Below are 14,523 nucleotides of genomic sequence, written 5' to 3'. Positions count from 1 at the left end.
AACGACACGAATTAACGTCAACGGCAAAGAAATCGAAACAAGTAAAGACGGAAAACTACTTGGCTTAAACATATCTAATCGTGGATTTATCAGTCACATCACTAAAACTATAAATAAAGGAAAGGGCATCTTGTCGCAGCTGAAAAGGTTTAGAAACCTAACTCCTAAAATAAAAACAACTTTAATTAAAACCATGTTAATACCTGTCATCACTTACCCCTCAATACCACTCTGCATGGCTTCTAATTCTCAAAAAAAAGAAAATGCAAACCATCTTAAATAAAGCACTAAGGTTTATTCACTGTAATGAACAAGAACAATTAAATTCATATGACCTACATATAAAATATAACATTACACCCTTAAACATAATTAATTATCATAAAGCACTAAATACCTGGGAAACCATTAGCGTAAGTGAAATGGACCAATATAATACGCTGACAACCCCACACAATACATCACATAACTGGTTCCCTAAATGCAGTAACATAATCACGATGCAACCTCCACAAGCGATAATTACATAATATAAATGATAACTTGCCAAATTACAACAACAAGTCTGTAATAAATACAGAACCAAAGATACTTATCATACATTAAGTAATGCAACAATGACAACATTATAAAATCTCTGTAGGAATACAGAAATTAAGCTAAATAAGCATGTACATATTTCAATGTAGGTGAACAGTGCACCAGGCTGTCTTGTTTGCTAGACTTAGATGTGTTTCTCTTGTGAGGGGCTGACTCACCACAAGCAAACAAGCAAACAAACAAAGAAACAAACAAACAAACAAACAAACAAACAAACAAACAAACAAGGTAGCTAGCTAGCAAACAACCAAAATAACAAGCTAACTAGCAAACAAACAAACAAAGAAACAAACAAACAAATAAACAAACTAACTAACTAACTAGCTAACTAGCAAAAAGCTGGTTAGGAGCTAGCTCGTTTTTTTTTGTTGCAAGCTAACTTGTTAGTTAGTTTTGTTGTGGGAGTTTTGTTCTTAGTTTGTTGAGGTTTGTAATGCGTGTTGGCTTTCCTTTTTTTTGGGGGGGTTTGCTTGGGATGGAGTATTGCGATTTATTTTTACATATGTTAAATGACTGTCTCTTTTTAGTGATTCTGAAAGTCCTTTAGCGAAAATAATCACTTGGATTATAGTGTCTTTCCTGCAATATTTGCCTGTGCAATGGAATAAGTATTATTTCATCTATCACTGAAATAGCTGGATGTTAATACAAAAATATTGCCATACTCAACTCCTAATACCTCCCCAATTTTTTTTTTTTTAATGCAAGACCATAGGTAATACTACCTGTATCTACAAAACGATTGGTAATAGGAGTATCTGTTACTCAAGCAAATGGTACAAATAAATAATTATCCTTGAACAAGTTTGTTTTTACATCCTGTGCATATGGGAGGAAAAATAAAATCTAATAGCGCTTTTATCAACTCTTGCATAGTTACTGAAATATTCTAATACCTACAACCAGAACAGATATATTATTTCATCTATCACTGAAATAGCTGGATGTTAATACAAAAATATTGCCATACTCAACTCTTAATACCTCCCCATTTTTTTTTTTTTTAATGCAAGACCATAGGTAATAGTAGCTGTATCTACAAAACGATTGGTAATAGGATTATCTGTTACTCAAGCAAATGGTACAAATAAATAATTATCCTTGAACAAGTTTGTTTTTACATCCTGTGCATATGGGAGGAAAAATGAATTCTAATAGCGCTTTTATCAACTCTTGCATAGTTACTGAAATATTCTAATACCTACAACCAGAACAGATATATTTTCATTATTGTTTGTGAGAGGTATACAGGGAATTAATTGCTTGTTAAGGCTTTTATTCTAAGAATCTACCTCAAAAAAGTCTAAAAAGTTCAGAGTTAAAAGTGTAATGATTACCGAAGTAGAAAAATCATATAAGATCTGTATTCATAACTCCCGTAACACCTATGTGTGAATATACTGCTCCTGTATGGTTTATGGTAGCAAAAGACTTCAAAGATATAATCAAGAGAGAATCATACAATGTAATAAACTCTACCCACATACTGGCCAAAGAATATGCTAAAGATATGTCTCAAGGACAAAAAAAAAGCACTCCGTAGCAATGGCTTGTAGTGACAGCAGAAGAGCAACTCGTGGGGTTCCCCGTCCGCTAGGGGAACCTACGGCGGAGCTATGTGCGTGGGTCTCCTTAAACTCTTTTTTTTTTTTTTTTTTTTTTTGGTGGGTGTGTGTGTGTGTGTGTGTGTTTGGGTGTATTATTCTAATTCTTATTCTTACTAGCTAGCGCAAGACTAATGTATCGCAGTGTCTGTGCTGGCTGGCTGGCTGGCTGGCTGGCTGGCTGGCCCTGGTGGTTTTGCACTTAGTTTAGCTTACCCTCCCAAACGTTTTCTTCTTCTCCTCAGGGTCTACCTCGCCACCTAGCACCTGTGTGTGAGACAGGATGTTTAGGGTGGGTTAAACTATACCGTGATGATGGCTGTGTGTGCGTGTAAAGGTGAAGGTGAAGGTACAAACCGATGCATGCTTTCTCGGGTGAGGCAGGGGATCATACATGACGTCAGTGAGTGACTGACTGATTCATTTTACTCATTCCGGACCTACTCCACAGGCCACAGCGGGTCGGAGCCCACCCAGCTACTACCTACCTACTTCATCTCGCGGGGTCAGCGCGGCATCTGATCTGCACGACGGCCATCATCGTCTCAACGACCTGCAGCACCTACCTCCCGGCTCTGTTTTGCGTTTTTTTTTTTTGGTGTTGTTATGTCTTGTGGGTTGTTGTTGTCGTCGTTGTCAGCAGAGGAGTCCCTTACCTGCCATGAAGAAAACAAACAAACTAACTGTGGGAAGTCTGCCAGACTCGGGGGTTGTTAATTGTTGTTGTTGTTGTTGTTGTTGTTGTTGTTGTCATGACTGAGGGTCTTCTTCCAAATAATATCAGCAGGAATTGACGTAGGAATGGCACTATGTACTTGAGGGGGTGTCCAGAACTCTCTTTTTGGAAAAGGGTGTGGCTCCCAAGGGGAGCCGGATGAAACGGTACTGTTGTCGTCCCTGAAAGGCCGAGGGCGATTACTTCTTCTCGGTCTTCTTGGGCAGGAGCACCGCCTGGATGTTAGGCAGCACACCTCCCTGGGCAATGGTGACGCCGGAGAGGAGCTTGTTCAGCTCCTCGTCGTTGCGGATAGCCAGCTGCAGGTGGCGGTGGATGATGCGGGTCTTCTTGTTGTCGTGGGCCGCGTTGCCGGCCAGCTCGAGCACCTCGGCGGCCAGGTACTCCATGACGGCCGCCAGGTACACGGGGGCGCCGGCGCCCACGCGCTCGGCATAGTTGCCCTTCCTCAGGAGACGGTGGATCCTGCCCACGGGGAACTGCAGGCCGGCACGACTGGAGCGGGACTTTGACTTCCCCTTCACCTTTCCTCCCTTGCCGCGTCCAGACATGTCGACAGTGAGTGGTGGGGGCGTGGACTTGTGCTTCTGCTGTGGGCTCGGAGAGCGAATGCCTGCCGCTCATTTCGTTTTCGTTTCTAGGATTTACCTCTGTCCGTGGACGGCCCGTCGCAGAGGGGAACCCGCCGCGGGCGTGCGGCGGGTGGGGGAACCCTTCCGTCGCCGCCACAGCCACGGGTTGAAGCCGTCGAGCAGCGACGGAGGAACGGGCCCTCCGAGCTCCGGCTCAGGAGCAGCCCGCTCGTGTGGGCGAGCAATGCAAGCTCGATGTGGGACGCCTCCGCCGCCGCCACAGCCACGGGTAACAGCCGGCGAGCAGCGACGGAGGCACGGGCTCTCTGGGCAGGCGCCCAGTAGACACCCGTAGCGGTGCACGGGCGAGCAGCCGACCGGTCGACTTGACTGCCGCGGTGGGGCCCTAAGCGAGGATAACCAGGCGGGTCAACCACGCCGCCGCAGAAGGACCCCCCAGCTGCTCGCCCGAGGAGTGCTGGCGTTCTACTGCCTGCCGCTCATCTTCTTCTTCTTCTTCTCTAGATTTACCCCCTAAAAAAGGGGGAACGGGCCTTTGTCCGTGGACGGCCCGTCGCAGAGGGGAACCCGCCGCGGGCGTGCGGCGGGTGGGGGAACCCTTCCGTCGCCGCCACAGCTACGGGTAGAAGCCGGCGAGCAGCGACGGAGGAACGGGCCCTCCGAGCTCCGGCTCAGGAGCAGCCCGCTCGTGTGGGCGAGCAATGCAAGCTCGTTGCGGACGCCTTCGCCGCCGCCAAAGCCACGGGTAACAGCCGGCGAGCAGCGACGGAGGCACGGGCTCTCTGGGCAGGCGCCCAGCAGACACCCGTAGCGGGGCACGGGCGAGCAGCCGACCGGTCGACTTGACTGCCGCAGTGGGGCCCTAAGCGAGGATAACCAGGCGGGTCAACCACGCCGCCGCAGAAGGACCCCCCAGCTGCTCGCCCGAGGAGTGCTGGCGTTCCACTGCCTGCCGCTCATTTTGTTTTTCGTTTCTAGGTTTTACCCCTAAAGGTGGAACGGGCCTTTGTCCGTGGACGGCCTGTCGCAGAGGAACCCGCCGCGGGCGTGCGGCGGGTGGGGGAACCCTTCCGTCGCCGCCACAGCCACGGGTATAAGCCGGCGAGCAGCGACGGAGGAACGGGCCCTCGAGCTCCGGCTCAGGAGCAGCCCGCTCGTGCGGGCGAGCAATGCAAGCTCGTTGCGGACGCCTCCGCCGCCGCCACAGCCACGGGTAACATCCGGCGAGCAGCGACTGAGGCACTGGCTCTATTGGAATGCGCCCAGAAGACACCCGTAGCGGTGCACTGGCGAGCATCCGACCGGACGACTTGACTGCCGCGGTGGGGCCCTAAAGCGAGGATAACCAGGCGTGTCAACCACGCCGCCGCAGAAGGACCCCCAGTCGCTCGCCCGAGGAGTGCTGGCGTTCCACTGCCTGCCGCTCATCTTCTTCTTCTTCTCCAGATTTACCCCTAAAGGGGAACGGGCCTTTGTCCGTGGACGGCCCGTCGCAGAGGGGAACCCGCCGCGGGCGTGCGGCGGGTGTGGGAACCCTTCCGTTCTGGGAGTGCGATATATATCAAACCCCTGGATGAGGAAGCTGCTTTTTCCCTTGCTCGTCTGAGCAGGGAAACCACTGACGGCATCACCCTTGGAGAGGTCGAGGGCAGGTCGCGGGGTATCGTTTCGCGGTACCCTCTTGGCCAGTCCCTCCGACCGATCCAGGAGGACCCGCGCGTCAACTTCTCAAGGAGGTGTACATACAACGCGGGTCACTGTCGCAGAGAGCCCACGCGGCAGGTCGAGGTGACGTTTCGGGGGTTTCTCCCATCGTCCCTTGACCTAGGCGTCTGGGGTGTCATCTCCGTCAGGAGGTTCACCCCGGAGCCCCTGCGGTGCTTCAATTGCCAGGCCTTTGGCCATGTGCAGAAGTACTGCAGGACCGGTGCTCTCTGCGGTGTGTGCAGCGGGAAACATCCCTCCTCGAAGTGTATTGATACACTGAGGACCGGCAATGTCCGGGCTGCACGATGTCCGAACTGTGGCGGGAGACACCACGCCTGGTTCAAGGGCTGCCCCGAACGACTGAGGAGGCTCCCCTCGGTCCTCGGGTGCTATAGACACCTTTGCCCCCAAAGAACCAGGCTGTTTCCCAAGCAGCTCCCTCTGCCTCACCCTCTCCAAGCCCAAGAATGGACGTGGTGCTCTCTGCACCAGCACCTGCCAGCCCGCTGCCAACATTTGAAGCCGCCGCCACCACCACCGACGACGCTGCCCCGCCACAACAAGATGAGGTCGCCACCAACACCGATGACCTCGCTCAGGAAGACGCCTGCACGCAGACAAGCTGGAAGAAGCGAGGCAGAGCCTGCCAGACCGCTCCTCCGCCCACTGAGGATGCGGCGGCCCAGTCAACTCCAGAGACAGCAGCCCAGGAGACGCAGACGCCGAGGACGACCACTGCAGACGCTGAGACTGCCGCCCCTGACCCGAGCCTTTGCGCAGGCCCCCCTGGTGCGAACTGGGAGGTTCAGTTCGCCCCCGCGCGCTCTGGCCGCAGTGATGATGCAGATAGAGGCGGGCCAGTCTGTGGCATATAGCCCGCGAGGGCTAACAACCCTCAAAAACCCACCACCACCACCACCGCAACATTCGCGTCAGTGGAACGCCAGCACTCCTCGGGCGAGCAGCTGGGGGGTCCTTCTGCGGCGGCGTGGTTGACCCGCCTGGTTATCCTCGCGGTGGGGCCCACTGCGGCAGTCAAGTGGACCGGTCGGCTGCTCGCCCGTGCACCGCTACGGGTGTCTACTGGACGCCTGCCCAGAGAACCCGTGCCTCCGTCGCTGCTCGCCGGCTGTTACCCGTGGCTGTGGCTGCGGCGGGGGCGTCCCGCAACGAGCTTGCATTGCTCGCCCACACGAGCGGGCTGCTCCTGAGCGCCTACTCGGAGGGCCCGTTCCTCCGTCGCTGCTCGCCGGCTTTTACCCGTAGCTGTGGTGGAGGCGGAGGGGTCCCCACACCCGCCGCACGCCTGCGGCGGGTTCCCCTCTGCGACGGGCCGTCCACGGACAAAGGCCTAAGGTTCTTACAGTGGAACATCCGAGGACTCCGCGCGTATCAGGGATGTACTTCTGCTGTTGAGACCCTGGAAAACGGTACGCCACAGGGTGGAGTGCTGAGCCCCGTTCTCTTTAACCTGCTATTCGAGAAACTGGCGGCCCTCCCGACCAGCAGGTATTGCAAAGTGCTTTGCTATGCTGATGACGTGGCCATGGTGGCTATGGGACCAAATCCTGTGGCCAGCGCTCGCCTACTCCTCCGCCGCCTCGCAGAGGCTTGTGCTTCCGTCGGCCTCGTCGTCAACAGGGAAAAGACCAAGGCCATGCTGTACCGGCAGAGGCGTCCCCCCGAGCCTCTCCTGCTTGGCGGCGAGCCGTTACCGTGGGTGTCCTCATATAAGTACCTGGGTATGACCGTCGACTCACGGCTGTCGTTTGTGCCTTACATCGCCTCTCTCAGTGCGAGGGTGAAGAGCCGCACCAACATCATGCGCGCCCTGGCACGGACGGAGGGCGGTGCGAGCGGGAGGGTGCTAAGGCGCTTTTATGTCCAGGCGGTGCGGTCCTGTGTGGACTATGGGTCGCCATGCCTCCTCACTGTTAGCACCGCTGCACTCGAGCCGCTTGAGGTGGCCCAGAACGCGGCACTCCGCCACATTCTCGGGGCCCCGCGCTGGATAAAATGCGTGTGCCTCAGAGCGGAGGCCCGATTGCCCTCCATCTCCACCAGGGTCAACCAGCCTTCCATCAGCCACCTTATTAAGCTGCTCCGCCTCAGGGGGTCTGAGTCACTCCGTGACTCCGTGGGGCAGGCCCTCCTACAAGCCCCACACCTTTTCCGACGGAGGTTATGGGCGGCGGTAGCAGCCGCTAAGCTAAGGCCACATGCCCTGGCGCGTGCCTCCATCGCGACGCCTAACGCGCCCCACCCGGCATATGTGGCTCAACCGCCTTGGGCTCTCCGGCCCTTCACCGCGACCATCAAGCCCCTGCCATCAAAAAAGACATTTTTGTCTGTGGAGAGGCTAGCACGGGAGGCCGCGGCAAGGGTGGAGGATGTTTCGCACCTTCGGGCTGCTCATTACTACACTGACGGCTCTGTCGACCACCACACAGGGGCCGTCGGTGCAGCGTTTGTCACGGCGGAGCACACAGAGCTAATTCGGGTGTCTGATGTCTCATCATCGACACAGGCGGAGCTTGTTGCCATCAGCTGGGCCCTGAAACACGCTGAGGAGGAGGGCGTGGGGGCTGTCGTCCTCCACTGCGACTCGGTGCCGGCCATCCAGTCACTCCTTTGCCGAACCCGCTACCGACAACATCTCCCTCCTTACCGGCATCAACGCCCGGATGCAAGGAATGCAGAGGGAGGGGCGGGTCATTCGCTTCAACTGTGTGCCCAGCCATGCCGGGGTTCCAGGGAACGAGGCTGCGGACCGTGCTGCTGCGGAGGCCACACTGCTCCCTGTGGTTAGGCATAGGCTATCACCCAGCGGCTCCCAAGTCAAACGGGGCGCAGCTATGCACGCCTCAGCCGAGAGAAGGAGGGACCTGTAGGAGGCAGTGGCTGCGGGCTCGCCATCAGCGCATTGGTATTCCGCAGCCACTGACTTTGGTCAACGAGAAATACCAATGCCCCTCCCACGACGGAAGGAGACCAGCCTCCGCCGCCTGCGTCTTGGATACAAATGTTTCTCTACTGGATCCTGAAGATCCAGTCCCAGTCGACTTCTCGCACTGTGGGAGGAGGTTCTCCAACCACTCCTCCACTACCTCCTGGAGTGTGAGGGCACTCAGCATTTCCTTCCCAACCCGGAGGGTTGCCTGCCCCAGCCTTATCGGGTAGCTGAGTGACGCCCAGCGGATTCGCCTCGGGGAGGAGTGTTCCCCGACCTAACCCACCAACCCGGGACCTGTTTGAGGTCCACATTCTTATTCACTAAGAGAATAGTAGCACACTTTTACTTCAGTTATATTTCCTTTCTTTCTTTCTTCTTTCTCTTTCTTTCTTTCTGTTTCCTCCTCCTCCCTCCCTCCTGCCTAATGATGATGGTTCGCACCTCCACCCACTGCTCCCCATCCACCTTATTTGACACTAGTAAGCTCCAGTTTGTCCTCCTCCCATCTTTTCCTCCTCCTGCCTAATGATGGTTCACACCTCCGCCCACTGCTCCCCATCCACCTCATTTGACACTAGTAAGCTCCAATTTGTTTGTTTCAGTTCTTACTGAAACATCATTTTGCCATAATTTCCCCTGTCCCTGTCAATTCTTTGTAAAATCAGTAACAGGATATCTATGAAAAGAGAGAGAGAGAGAAAGAAAGAGAGAGAGAGAGAGAGAGAGAGAGAGAGAGAGAGAGAGAGAGAGAGAGAGAGAGAGAGAGAGAGAGAGAGAGAGAGAGAGAGAGATAACTATATTGGAAAATATATAGACAAAACAAAGAGACGTCTGGACGGGAAGAGGAAAAGAAAGAGAGGAAGAATGACATAGAAAGGTTAAGAAAGAAAAAAAGGAGGAGAAAAAGAGAAAGAAAGCAATAATGAGAAAGACGGCAAATATATAGACAGAGAGAAAGAGGCCTCCCCTTCTTGATCCACTCCTTCTATTGTCTCTTGGAATGTGCAGGAGTGTATAGGGAAGCAAGGGTAGGGTTAGAGGGGGAGGGACAGGCTCAGAGCGAACTTGAAAGGGAAAGGCTGAGGAAGTGGGAATCTCCCTCTCCCTCCTCCTCCTCCTCCTCCTCCTCCTCCTCCTCCTTCTTCTTCTTCTTCTTCTTCTTCTTCTTCTTCTTCTTCTTCTTCTTTTTCGTTGTCGTCCTCATCATAACGTTGCGCCCTCTCTTACTGGACCCTCTTTTTCAGATACGTTGAACCAGCCCCGCCACCGAGTAGCCCGCCGGAACCCTGGGCAAGCGTCTACATGCCCAACAGTAGACAGGTGGATGACTAAAAAGTTGTAAATATGTTTCTATGAAAGTTGGTGTGCCGGCATGTAAATAGGTGTGCCTGCCTGCCAATACAAGCGAACGGACTAGCTAACAGACAAACACAAAACTAGCTAGCTAACAAACTAAAAGACAAACTAGGTAGCTAGCTAGCGAAGAAGCAAGCAAGCAAACAAACAAACTAACTGAGTTGAACGAACGAGCTAGAAAAGGAAGAAACCAACAAACCGACCGACCAACCAATAAACAAACAATCAAGCTAGCTGGCAACACACAAACAAGCTAACTAGCAACAAACAAACAAACAAACTTGATAGCAAACAAACAAACAAGCTAGCTAGCTAACTAATACAAAAACAAACAAACTCACTAGCTAGCTAGGAAGCAAACAAGCTAGCTAGCTAGCTAGCTAGCAAACAAACAAATAAACAAACAAACAAACATACAAACATACAAACAAACAAACAAACAAACAAATTAACTAACTAACTAACTAACTAACTAACTAACTAAAAAACAAACAAACAAACAAACAAACAAACAAACAAACAAACTAGCTAGCTAGCAAAGAAACAAGGTAGCTAGCTAGCAAACAAACAAACAAACAAACAAACTAACTAACTAACTAACTAACAAACAAACAAACAAACAAAAAACAAACAAACAAACAAATAAACTAGCTAACTAGCAAGCAAACAAACAAACAAACTAGCTAGCTAACTAGCAAACAAACAAACAAACTAGCTAGCTAGCTAGCAAACAAACAAACTAGCTAGCTAGCTAGCTAGCAAACAAACAAACTCACTAGCTAGCTAGCAAACAAAGAAACTAGCTAGCTAGCAAGCAAACAAACACACTAGCTAGCTAACAAACAAACAAGGCAGCTAGCTAGCAAGCAAGCAAGCAAGCAAGCAAACAAACAAACACACAAACAAACAAACAAGCTAGCTAGTAAACAAACTAACTAGCTAGCAAGCAAACAAACAAACTCACTAGCTAGCTAGCAAACAAACAAACAAACTAGCCAAGCAAGCACACAAACAAACAAGGTAGCTAGCTAGCAAGCAAACAAACTAACTAGCTAACTAGCAAGCAAACAAACTAACTAACTAGCAAAAAAGCTAGCTAGGGAGCTAGCTCGTTTGTGTTTGTTTGTTTGTTTGTTTGTTGCCAGCTAACTTGTTAGTTAGTTTTGTTGTGGGAGTTTTGTTCTTAGTTCGTTGAGGTTTGTAACGCGTGTTGGCTTTCCTTTGGGGGGGGGGTGGTTTGGGATGGGGTATGATTTCTTTTTACATATGTTAGATGAGTGGGTCTCATTAGTGATGCTGAAAGTCCTTTAGCGAAAAAAATCACTTGGATTATACTGTCCGATTTCTATACAAAAATGTTGCCATACTGAACTCCTAATACCTCCCCAGTTTTGGGTTGATTTTTGTATTTCATGGGAAATAGCACTTGCTCAAGAGGAATCTTTTTATTTATTTATTTATTTATTTATTTATTTATTTATTTTTTCTGCAAGACCATAGGTAATAGTAGCTGTATCTACAAAACGATTGGTAATGGGATTATCTGTTACTCAAGCAAATGGTACAATTAAATAATTCTCCTTGAACAAGTTTGTTTTTACGTCCTGTGCATATGGGAGGAAAAATGAAATCTAATAGCCCTTTTATCAACTCTTTCATAGTTACTGAAATATTCTAATACCTACAAACAGAACATATATTTTTATTATTGTTAATTGCTTGTTAAAGCTTTTATTCTAAGAATTTACCTCAAAAAAATATAAAAAAGTTCAGAGTTAAAAGCGTAATGATTACCGAAGTAGAAAATCATATAAGATCTCTATTCATAACTCCCGTAACACCTATGTGTGAATATACTGCTCCTGTATGGTTTATGATAGTAAAAGACATCAAAGATATAATCAAGAGAGAATCATACAATGTAATAAACTCTACCCACATACTGGCCACAGAATATGCTAAAGATATTTCTCGAGGAAAAAAAAAATCACTCATTATCAATGGCTTTTAGTTACAGCAGAAGAGCAACTAGTGGGGTTCCTGTCCGCTAGGGGAACCTACGGCGGAGCTATGTGCGTAGGTGTCCTTAACCTTTTTTTTTTTTTTGGTGTGTGTGTGTGTGTGTGTGTGTTCTTCTAATTCTAATTCTAATTCTTATTAGCTAGCGCGAGGTGAGACTCCTGTATCGCAGTGTCTGTGCTGGCTGGCCGGCCCTGGTGCTTTTGCGCTTAGTTTAGCTTACCCTCCCAAACGTTTTCTTCTTCTCCTCAGGGTCTACCTCGCCACCTAGCACCTGTGTGTGTGAGACAGGATGTTTAGGTTGGGTTAAACTATACCGTGATGATGGCTGTGTGCATGTGAAGGTGAAGGTGAAGGTACAAACCGATGCATGCTTTCTCGGGTGAGGCAGGGATCATACATGACGTCAGTGACTGACTGACTGATTCATTTTACTCATTCCGAACCTACTCCACAGGCCACAGCGGGCCGGAGCCCACCCAGCTACTACCTACCTACTTCATCTCGGCGGGGGCAGCGCCGCATCTGATCTGCACGACGGCCATCATCGTCTCAACGACCTACCTCCCGGCTCTGTTTTGCGTTTTTTTTATTTGTTATGTTATGTTTTGTGGGTTGTTGTTGTCAGCAGAGGAGTCCCTTACCTGCCATGAAGAAAACAAACTAAATGTGGGAAGCCTGCCAGACTCGGGGGTTGTTAATGGTTGTTGTTGTCGTCTTTACTGAGGGTCTTCTTCCTAGTAATTGACCTAGGAATGGCCATATGTACTTGAGGGGGTGTCCAGAACTCTCTTTTTGGAAAAGGGTGTGGCTCCCAAGGGGAGCCGGATTAAACGGTACTGTTGTCGTCCCTGAAAGGCCGAGGGCGATTACTTCTTCTCGGTCTTCTTGGGCAGGAGCACCGCCTGGATGTTAGGCAGCACACCTCCCTGGGCAATGGTGACGCCAGAGAGGAGCTTGTTCAGCTCCTCGTCGTTGCGGATGGCCAGCTGCAGGTGGCGGGGGATGATGCGGGTCTTCTTGTTGTCGCGGGCCGCGTTGCCGGCCAGCTCGAGCACCTCGGCGGCCAGGTACTCCATGACGGCCGCCAGGTACACGGGGGCTCCGGCGCCCACGCGCTCGACATAGTTGCCCTTCCTCAGGAGACGGTGGATCCTGCCCACGGGGAACTGCAGGCCGGTACGGCTGGAGCGGGACTTTGACTTCCCCTTTACCTTTCCTCTCTTGCCGCGTCCAGATATGTCGACAGTGAGTGGTGGGGGCGTGGACTTGCGCTTCTGCTGTGGGCTCGGAGAGCGAATACCCGCCGCTCGTTGTTGTTGTTGTTTAAGATTTATCCCCCACAAGGGGAAACAGGCCTTTGTCTCGAGAGACGGCCTGTAGCTGGAAGCGGTGAACAGACAGTTCTCTATCTAGGCGGGGCACACTCCTGAACGTGGCGCAGCAACTGGTCGTCACTCAGGTACCCGATAAGGCTAGGGGCAGGCAACCCCTCCGGGTTGGGAAGGAATTGCTGAGTGCATTCACACTCGAGGAGGTAGTGGAGGAGTGGTTGGAGAACCTCCTCCCCACAGTGCGAGCAGTCGACTGGTACTGGATCTTCAGGATCAAGTGTAGAGAAACACTTGTATCCAAGACGCAGGCGGCGGAGGCTGGTCTCTGTCCGTCGTGGGAGGGGCATCTGTATTGCTCGTTGACCAAAGTCAGTGGCTGCGGAATACCAATGCGCTGATGGCGAGCCCGCAGCCACTGCCTCCTCCAGCTCCCTCCTTCTCTCGGCTGAGGCGTGCATAGCTGCGCCCCGTTTGACTTGGGAGCCGCTGGGTGATAGCCTGTGCCTAACCAAAGGGAGCAGGGTGGCCTCCGCAGCAGCACGGTCCGCAGCCTCGTTCCCTGGAACTCCGGCATGGCTGGGCACCCAGTTGAAGCGAATGACCCGCCCTCCCTCTGCATTCCTTGCATCCGGGCGTGGATGCTGGTTAGGAGGGAGATGTTGTCGGTAGCAGGGTCGGCTCGGAGGGACTGGAGGGCCGGCACCGAGTCGCAGTGGAGGACGACAGCCCCCACGCCCTCCCCCTCAGCGTGTTTCAGGGCCCAGCTGATGGCAACAAGCTCCGCCTGTGTCGGTGATGAGCCATCAGACACCCGAATTAGCTCTGTGTGCCCCGCCGTGACAAACGCGGCACCGACGGCCCCTGTGTGGTGGTCGACAGAGCCGTCGGTGTAGTAATGAGCAGCCCGAAGGTGCGAAACATCCTCCACCCTTGCTGCGGCCTCCCGTACCGGCCTCTCCACAGACAAAAAAGGCCTTTTTTTATGGCAGGGGCTTGATGGTGGCGGTGAAGGGCCTGAGAGCCCAAGGCGGTGGAGCCACATATTCCGGGTGGGGCGCGTCAGGCGTCGCGATGGAGGCACGCGCCAGGGCATGTGGCCTTAGCTTAGCGGCTGCTACCGCCGCCCACAACCTCCGTCGGAAAAGGTGTGGGTCTTGTAGGAGGGCCTGCCCCACGGAGTCACGGAGTTACTCAGACCCCCTGAGGCGGAGCAGCTTAATAAGGTGGCTGATGGAAGGCTGGTTGACCCTGGTGGAGATGGAGGGCAATCGGGCCTCCGCTCTGAGGCACACGCATTTTATCCAGCGCGGGGCCCCGAGAATGTGGCGGAGTGCCGCGTTCTGGGCCACCTCAAGGCTCGAGTGCAGCGGTGCTAACAGTGAGGAGGCATGGCGACCCATAGTCCACACAGGACCGCACCGCCTGGACATAATAGCGCCTTAGCACCCTGCCGCTCGCACCGCCCTCCGTCCGTGCCAGGACGCGCATGATATTGGTGCAGCTCTTCATCCTCGCACTGAGAGAGGCGATGTAAGGCACAAACGACAGCCGTGAGTCGACGGTCATACCCAGGTACTTATATGAGGACACCCACGGTAACGGCTCGCCGCCAAGCAGGAGA

The sequence above is a fragment of the Eriocheir sinensis genome, unplaced genomic scaffold (genome assembly GCF_024679095.1).
Source record: "Eriocheir sinensis breed Jianghai 21 unplaced genomic scaffold, ASM2467909v1 Scaffold237, whole genome shotgun sequence".
Lineage (NCBI taxonomy): Eukaryota > Metazoa > Arthropoda > Malacostraca > Decapoda > Varunidae > Eriocheir > Eriocheir sinensis.
The sequence above is the reverse complement of the archived record's forward strand: the minus strand, read 5'-3'. Positions refer to the sequence as shown.